This window comes from Lathamus discolor, chromosome 2 (genome assembly GCF_037157495.1).
Source record: "Lathamus discolor isolate bLatDis1 chromosome 2, bLatDis1.hap1, whole genome shotgun sequence".
In the NCBI taxonomy this organism is placed as follows: domain Eukaryota; kingdom Metazoa; phylum Chordata; class Aves; order Psittaciformes; family Psittacidae; genus Lathamus; species Lathamus discolor.
The window spans coordinates 12,635,681-12,643,403 of record NC_088885.1 but is presented as its reverse complement, the minus strand read 5'-3'; the positions used below and the strand labels follow the sequence as shown (position 1 = coordinate 12,643,403).

At 44.5% G+C, this 7,723-nt stretch overlaps 1 protein-coding gene across 20 annotated transcripts in view; it reads left to right on the top strand.

Annotated features, from left to right (window-relative positions):
- The first annotated feature begins 1,427 nt into the window (after positions 1-1,427).
- LRRFIP2 (LRR binding FLII interacting protein 2) overlaps positions 1,428-7,723 on the top strand; it is a 51,331-nt gene continuing 45,035 nt past the window's right edge. For 5 of the 20 annotated variants that reach the window (XM_065665750.1, XM_065665749.1, XM_065665753.1 and 2 more), the window contains exon 1: positions 1,428-2,158. The gene's annotated coding sequence lies outside the window, so the exon portion shown is untranslated. The remainder of the gene's footprint in view (positions 2,159-7,723) is intronic. The other 15 variants (XM_065665757.1, XM_065665755.1, XM_065665758.1 and 12 more) reach the window with 12 other exon arrangements.

Genomic DNA, 7,723 nt, shown 5'->3' with positions numbered 1-7,723 from the left:
TGGTTGCTTCTGTAAGAATATACTTCAAATAAAGATGTAGGTTGTAGTACTTTTAGTTTTTTGGTCTTTCCTAATGATATTCCATGACAAATTTCCTACTTCATCTCCCAGCAGTGAGAACATTATTTACAACAGAGAAATTAACATGATGTTAAAAATAAGCATGATGAGGTTATGCTGTATGATCAACTGAAGAAAGAGATTGAGACAGTACAGGATTTCTTAGACACAAAGTTATAAAATACTAACAAAACTACACAAAGTTGTTTTATGTCTATAACAGAATTAATTCACTTGCATATCCCTTTTTCTTTATGTACATCCACTTGAGCTTATTTTATTAAAAAGTCTGACCTCTGCCAAGGGCTCTGGTGAATGCTTGAGTCCTGCCACTGGGCTTGTAAATTTAACAGTGCTTTTTTGTTCCAATGTGATTTCTACCATACAAAATACAGTCTTCTCTGGACCTCTGATCACCTTTATGTTCTTACAGTTCTTACTCAGTGACAGGGGTATCGAAAAGCAAATGACTACAGATCTGAAGCCTGCTTCACAGCAGAGTCTCACCAATACTTTCATGCCCATTAGAATCATACAATCAACGAGGTTGGAAAAGACCTTTAAGATCATCAAGTCCAACCATTCCCAAGCACTGCAAGGGCCACTGCTAAACCATGTCACTAAGTGCCTCGCCTACACAGTTTATGAACACTTGCACGGATGGTGACCCCACCATTGCCCTGGACAGTCTGTCTGAATGCCTGAGCACTCTCTCTGTGAAGAATTTTTTCCTAATATCCAGTCCAAACCTCCCTTGGCACAATTTGAGACTGTTTCCTATTGTCCCATCACTTGTTGCTTAACTTTTTACTTGTAAGTTGGCTCTTACATATAACTGGAATAAATTTACTGGTATAATAATTTCTTTAGGTATGCTGTCCGGAAGAATTAGGATACTAGGTTGCATTTATGCGTTGATAGTTCGTAAGTCAGGTCGCATTTGTACCAGATAAGGTGTCAATGCTTGCGCGGTATTTTCACCCCACACCCAGCCTGGCACCCATCCATGTAAGCTTCCAGTGCCAGGTGAACACCGCACTGGAGACTTACAGCTAGAAGTGCAGCCTGGCGGGGCTCGCAGGGTGCGCGACCGTTTCCACTCCGGTTCTGTGAAGGCGGCTGCTGCCTCCCGCGGCTCTCGCTGCGGAACGCCACTCGATAAAACCAACCCCCAGCTAAAACCGAGCAGCAAACACAAAGGAGAAGGTCGCGGACCTACCTCGCCCCACCACAGCGGTGAGTCAGCCGGCCTACCCAGTGATAAGGCGGGCCGAGAAGGAAATCTGGCCGCCGGCGGGAGCCATCCCTCTTCTCCTCACCAAAAAGCACGACCCCATCCCTCCGATGCCTACTGAGGAACAGAGAACCAGGAAAAAGAAGCACGCCTGCCCTCCGGCACCGCACTTAACGGGGGCCGCCCGGGACCGCACCTCCCCTCAGCAGTAAAGCCTTCTCCCCCTTCCCCACACAACTACCCGCCAGCGCCCCGTTGCCGCGCCCGCTTGCCCCGCGCATGCGCGCCCACCGCCCGCTCGCCCCTTCCTCCCTGGCGGCGAGCCCCACGCCTGCGCAGTGCGGTTTGCTGGCCTGCGTGAGGGACGGTGCCGGTGTCCGTGTGCCGCTTCTCGCCGCCCGCTCGCTGTTTTCTCCGTGCCGACTCCGTCCTCCTGGGCTCCGAGTCAATCGCTGTTTCCAGCCGCATTTTCGGTGCGGCTGTAACCGCCCAGCATTGAAGGGGAGGAGGCAAAAGCGCGGGGCGGGGGAGGAGGAGGGCGGCCTGGAGTGTTGCGGCTAGTCTTTGCCAAGGCTCCTGTTCCTGCGGCCCCTGTCGGGGAAGGGGCGGGAGGGTGAAGAAAGGCAGCAGCTGCCTTGCTGCGGCCTCTGGGCGGTCCGTGCCCTGCGGGCACCGCGCTCACCCTGGGGCGGCTTCTGCCTCCTTTCCTTGGGCTCTGGGTGTGGGGAGTGAGGGAAGGAAGGAGCCTGCGGCGATTCCTGGACCCGCGAGTCCCTCGCACCCGTGTGAGGCGGGGAGAGGAGAAGGCAGCGGTCCCCCTCTCTCTATAAAGGCGTTCTGGTGCTGCAGCAGGCTGGCCCGCAGGTAAGGCTCCCTGGGGCCCGGATAAGAGGGTGAGGGGCGGGGAGGGGGGAAGGGTGTCATGTACGTATAAACCCGGGCGGGGAAGCAGGGTGGGAACCCGGTTCTTCGGGTTTAGAGGAGCGGGGAGGGCTCGGCGGGGACTCCCTCGCCAGGCAGGAGAACAGAAAGCGAAACGGTAACGGCGGCAGCAGCGGTGTGCGGCCGCCTTCCCCGCGGCCACTGTCAGGGCCGGAGAGGGGAAGCCGGCACTGGCCGAGCCCTTCCGGCAAGGCTGTTCCCTCCCGCCTGCCGCGCTCGATTCATCGCCCCCGGCCCGCAGGCCTGCGGCGAGGTGCCGTTCACCGTCCGGGACTGAGTGGAAAGGGCGGAATGAGGGGGAGAAAGAGGGGAAGGAGAGAAAAGCAGATAACCTGAAATCACAGCTGTATTTCGGTGTCTTTCGCACTTCCTTGAAGCGTGTTACCACAGCCTCACAGTTCCCTAGAGCAGCAAGCAGGGCGTGCCCATTCGGTGGAGTTGTGGTATAGTTCAGGCAGGCTTTCAGATGCTTACTTGGGCTTTTCTGTTTTATTTTAGTCCATAGTTTCTTTTATTTTGTTTTCTTTGTATGCCCTGCTGCTATGATCGCAAAGAGTGTTGATGATGATAGAGAGATGGACACATTCGTGAGTTCGGAAGGAGCCTGAAAAGAGCTCTCTGCTCCACGTGTTTTAAGTGATTTCCAGTTTGAATCCTGGCATGATATTTTGAAGTGTTATGTATTTCACTGATAATAAAAACGTTTTGTAGATGAAGCAGTACTGCATTGAATTTGTATGATCTACTCGGTGACTCCCTCATTTTAGAGACACTTGCAGACATTTTTGGCTTGAAATGAGAGAAGTCCAGGATCAGTTTTACCTCTTTAAAGTACCAGTGTTAGCATCAGACATCTTTGGAGGTGTGTGGGGGTTTGGTCATAAATTACCTGTAAAATTAAATCAACTATTCTGTGATGAGTTCTTTGAGCATTTATTGTCTTGGCTGTAAAGTGCTGTAACTAAATGTATTGGGGCTCAGAAACAGTTATCTTAATGTACATCTGCTTCCTTTCTTAATGTAATTGCTTAGTGATGATACAGGAACACATGAAAAGCGCTCTAGCATTGCGGAATATTTTGATGTATGTGACATGCTTTTTTGCTGTTTTGTGTTCCTTGGGTTTGGAGAAGTTTACCTTGGAGTGTCAATCCACTCACCTGTACTGAATTACTGGCTGTAGCTGGGAACTTGTGGGTAGAAAAAGTGTGAGAAGAGCCATGAAGATGATCAGAGAGCTGGAGCACCTCTGCTATGGAGACAGGCTGAGAGAGCTGGGTTTATTCAGCCTGGAGAAGAGAAGGCTCCAGGGAGACCTTAATGCAGCTTCCAGTGCCCAAAGGCAGCATACAAGAAATCTGGAGAGGGGCTTTTTACGAGGGCAGGACAAGGAGGAATGGCTTTAACCTGACAGAGGGGAGGCTGAGATTAGGTGTAAAGCAGAAAATTTTCCCTGTGAGGGTGCTGAGGCTCTGGCACAGGGTGCCCAGAGAAGCTGTGGCTGCCCCATCCCTGGCAGTGTTCAAGGCCAGGTTGGATGGGGCTTGGAGCAACCTGCTCTGGTGGAAGGTGTCCCTGCCTGTGGCAGGGGGTCAGAACTTGATGAACTTTAAGGTCCCTTCCAACCAAACCATTCTATGATTCTATGAAATTTGTCATGTGTAAGCTTGTTGCCCTAAATATCAGTACTTCTTGTGAACTGACTCCAGATGAGCTTTTTATTTTTTCTTTAATGACTCTAATTGTTGCTGAAGATGACATAGTACTTCAACACATGTAAGCGTTAAGAAGGTGCTGTTGAGATTGGGCTGCAACTAGTGAGGATCTCTAGAACATGCTGACATCTAGACTTTCACGTAGCATTGAAGTTGGCATGTGCATATAGCCAAAAAAAGTAGAATGGTATCATATACAGTTGAATACTTCTGGTATATGATGCCAGCAGAGGATTAGAAACCAGTAACAGATTTGATACTAAGTGATTGTATTTGTAAGAACCTGATTTGAAGGTGCGTGGTGATGGTTATAGATCAGTACAGTCCAATAGTGATTAAAAAAATGGTTAGAGATGCTTTCTGAGAAAGTAATGAAATTATTCTATGAACTTCCTGGGAAATCAAAATCTGTTATCTTGAACATCTGGAAAGTGAGTAACACGCAAGTGTAATGGACACTTTGTGTTTACGCATTACATGTCATTGAAAAATAGTTTCTGTAAATAGTACTGTCTGCTTGTGGAGATGATAAAGTTACTATTTTTTTCTTGGGCATGCAGTTAAGAGGTGCTTCCAGGGAAGAGGTGGAGGGGCACCTCGCAAAGAGTCAGTGGGGCCAAGTGTTTCTATCCGACCAGCCTGCTACTACACCAGAGAAACAGTCAGCAGAAGTGGTGCCTGCTGATGGAAGAAACAGCAAGTGGAGAAAGCTCTAAGGAGTACCCAGGAGAATTTGTCTTGCTCTTCAGGAGGTTTTCTTTGTTGTACTGTAGCTGTAGCAGTAGTAGAACAGGGTGTAGGAGTGTATTAAATTGGTAATGGAAAAATACCTTAAATAGTTGCAGCTTGTTACAGAATGTGGGTTGTTACCATGGGGTTCTCTGTTTGTTTCATTAAAAAATAGAAATGGAGCCTCAATATAGTAGCAGTGTTTTGTTTTGATTTTTTTTTTAATAAGTCCTGAATCATTCTTTTGCTAAATGACAGAAAGGATACTCATTTTGAAAAAGTCAACAGTGCAAAAATAATGGTTGTTCCATTTTAGAATAAACACTTATTGAAGGTTCTTGTGGCTTTGCTTTTTATCATGCATTCCATAGTGCTTGTTCTAGTACTGTTATTTCCTTATATTTTAAAATCGTATTAGATTTTACATTTTTTTTTGTGGGTCTTCAGCGTTTGTGGTAGCACTGATTCTAGAAAAGTCCCAACTGTTGCACTGCTTCTCTGAAACATACATATGCTTTACATTGTGGCCTGAGAGATCCTCTGTTGAGTGACCATTTTAAGAGCTCTGCAGATGCATCTTGCCATTGATGCTAATCTCCTGTATGCAATGTTTTATTTCGTGAGTTAGTGGTATCCGCAAGTGCAGCTGTTAGCAACTGACTGGCAGAGAACTCATGCTTCATAAATTAAGTACCACTGCTTGAAGCTGCATCACTGCATGATGTTGTCTTAGAACTTTAGTAGTTTGCAAAGGCTGAGGTAGGTCACCAAAGATATTTTGGTGTCTCTGGAGGCTACATTGTTACAGTTACTGTGTTGCATTACTGTAAGTTTACCAGCCCTAACCAGGCGTAGTTGTACCTTACAAGCTCCATCAGGCAACACTTTCGCAGACTCTGCAATGGCTTTTTGGTTGTCTCAACTGGTGACCTTCTGTTAATCGCTAGCTTCATAACACAGACTGAAGGATTTCCACCTTCTCTAGGGAACTGTCATTCTATTGCTAAATACCAGGAACTCGTGAGAAGTTCTATTTCTCAGGTTTTAAAATGGCAAACTGCAAATATACTGCATTAAAGGGGTAAATTGTGCAGTTGTGAGCTGTCAACTATCCAAAGAACAACTTTTTTCCTGAAGAAGCTGACACCAGCTTGTCTGCTCGGAGCAGAAACCTTGTGCCAACAGTTTCTGAAGTGGGCTGTGATTAGAGATGAACAGGTTTTTTAAAATGGAAACACTATGCATGAACTAGAATAACTTTGCCTCCATCATAGTGGTAAGCACTGTAATCTTTTGGCAGACAGTAATTATACGCTTTTCTCGGTCTTTGCTTTTTGCCTTTAATGTTAGGCTCTTTTCCTGATATTAGCAGCTCTTTTTTGCAATAGCTCTGTTTTTTCTGAACAAGGTTATTCTAAATGAAAATTCTAAGTGAGTCCTTAAAACTATTTCATCAAAATCCTGTTTATTTCCCTTTCCTGCTCTCCACATGCTCCTTTGTTGGGTCATGATCACACTGTGATCATGCATCTCCTTTTTGTTCTGAGGTACTTTTGGGCACATGGACAGACAGCAGTAATTCCAAAGAGCATACCCTTGTAGAGGGGCATTCTTCCGGGGAAGACTCTTGTGTTAGTCTTGCTTAATTTTAAGTGAATTAATGTATTTTTATTCTGTGTCCATTTATTCCTGTGTGGTCTTTAGCATTTGCTTTGACAAATCACTGAAAGTTCAGCAAGCAAGATTTTGATTTCCAATTTGAGTCTTTCTGCTCTTTCTCAAATATGAATGCTCCTTCTGCTGTTTCACAGTAATAATACCTCTAGCTTGTTTGTAATTTTGTGTTGTTAGAGCTGCAGTTTCATGAGACAGTTCTTTAAAATTGCTGGGTTGGGTTTTCCCCTGTTCTTCCAAGCACATAAACTTTTAGAAGTTTGCTTTAATTGTGGGTATGGTAGCATTCATACCTTCATTCAGCAGCTGAATTCATGTGAAGTAAAGAGCAAGTGTTCAGTTATGAAGTGTATTTAGATTCTTTAATTTAAACTGCAAAATCATTGCATAGCACTCCTGCTTCTTAGATCTTTCTTTTTAGCTAGCTGTTTGAAAAAGCTTCTGCTCTTTTTACTGTACTTCATGCATATTTTGAACTATATTTAACATTTGTGGAACTGTCAAAAATCAGAATGAATGACCACTGTTTGTGCTTTATTAGCAACCTGTGGTTGGTTTGCTGGCAATGAATGTTTTATTTTTTACTTCTGCTTCTTACATTCATCTTCTTTATCTGTTAATGTTTTTTGAACCTTATTTGTTCAAGTAACCTTCATTGAGCTTTCTCTTTTGAGTTTTTAGACTCTGATTTCAAGAAATTCCAGCCTTCCTGTGCTTTACTGTTCCTCTCTCCTGCTGGCTTCACTGCCTTTCCGTACTTATGAAATAAAAAGTATTTAGCCACTAATTGAAATTGAATCAATTTGTAACTGAAATCAATCACACAAATTATTACTATATATTCTGTAATATCTTTAAGGTTTGTTCAGAAAATGTTTAGTTCTGTGTCTTGTTTGTTAAGAGACAGATAAAACTCCAACAAACTTAGGTATTTATGTATTCATACTGTAGAATTAATCAGATTATATTTTATAATGAACAACTTCCCAGTAGTGTTTATCTGTCTTGTCATGTGTCAAAGATAATTACCAGCAGTAGGGTCAGTTACCCCCACTGCAGTATTCTGTAGAACTTCCTTTGTGGTCCACTCAATTAAGATATTTAAAGGTCTGTAGCAGATAAAAACCACTAACTTTGCAAATGGGCAGCTGAAGCTGCAAGAAACTTTGGATGGATATTATGGATAGAAGGTGCAATTCCTTCTCGGGATTGAAAGAATTTACTTCCTTAAAGATTTAAACTGCTGTTTGTGGCTATGGACTTGAAATGCAGGGCTGCTGGCTTTTATTCCAGTATTTATCAGGAAACTGAGGCTGAGTGGTTCTAGGGCAGGGCACTTTTCTGTGTTGGATCAAATATACAGAGATTG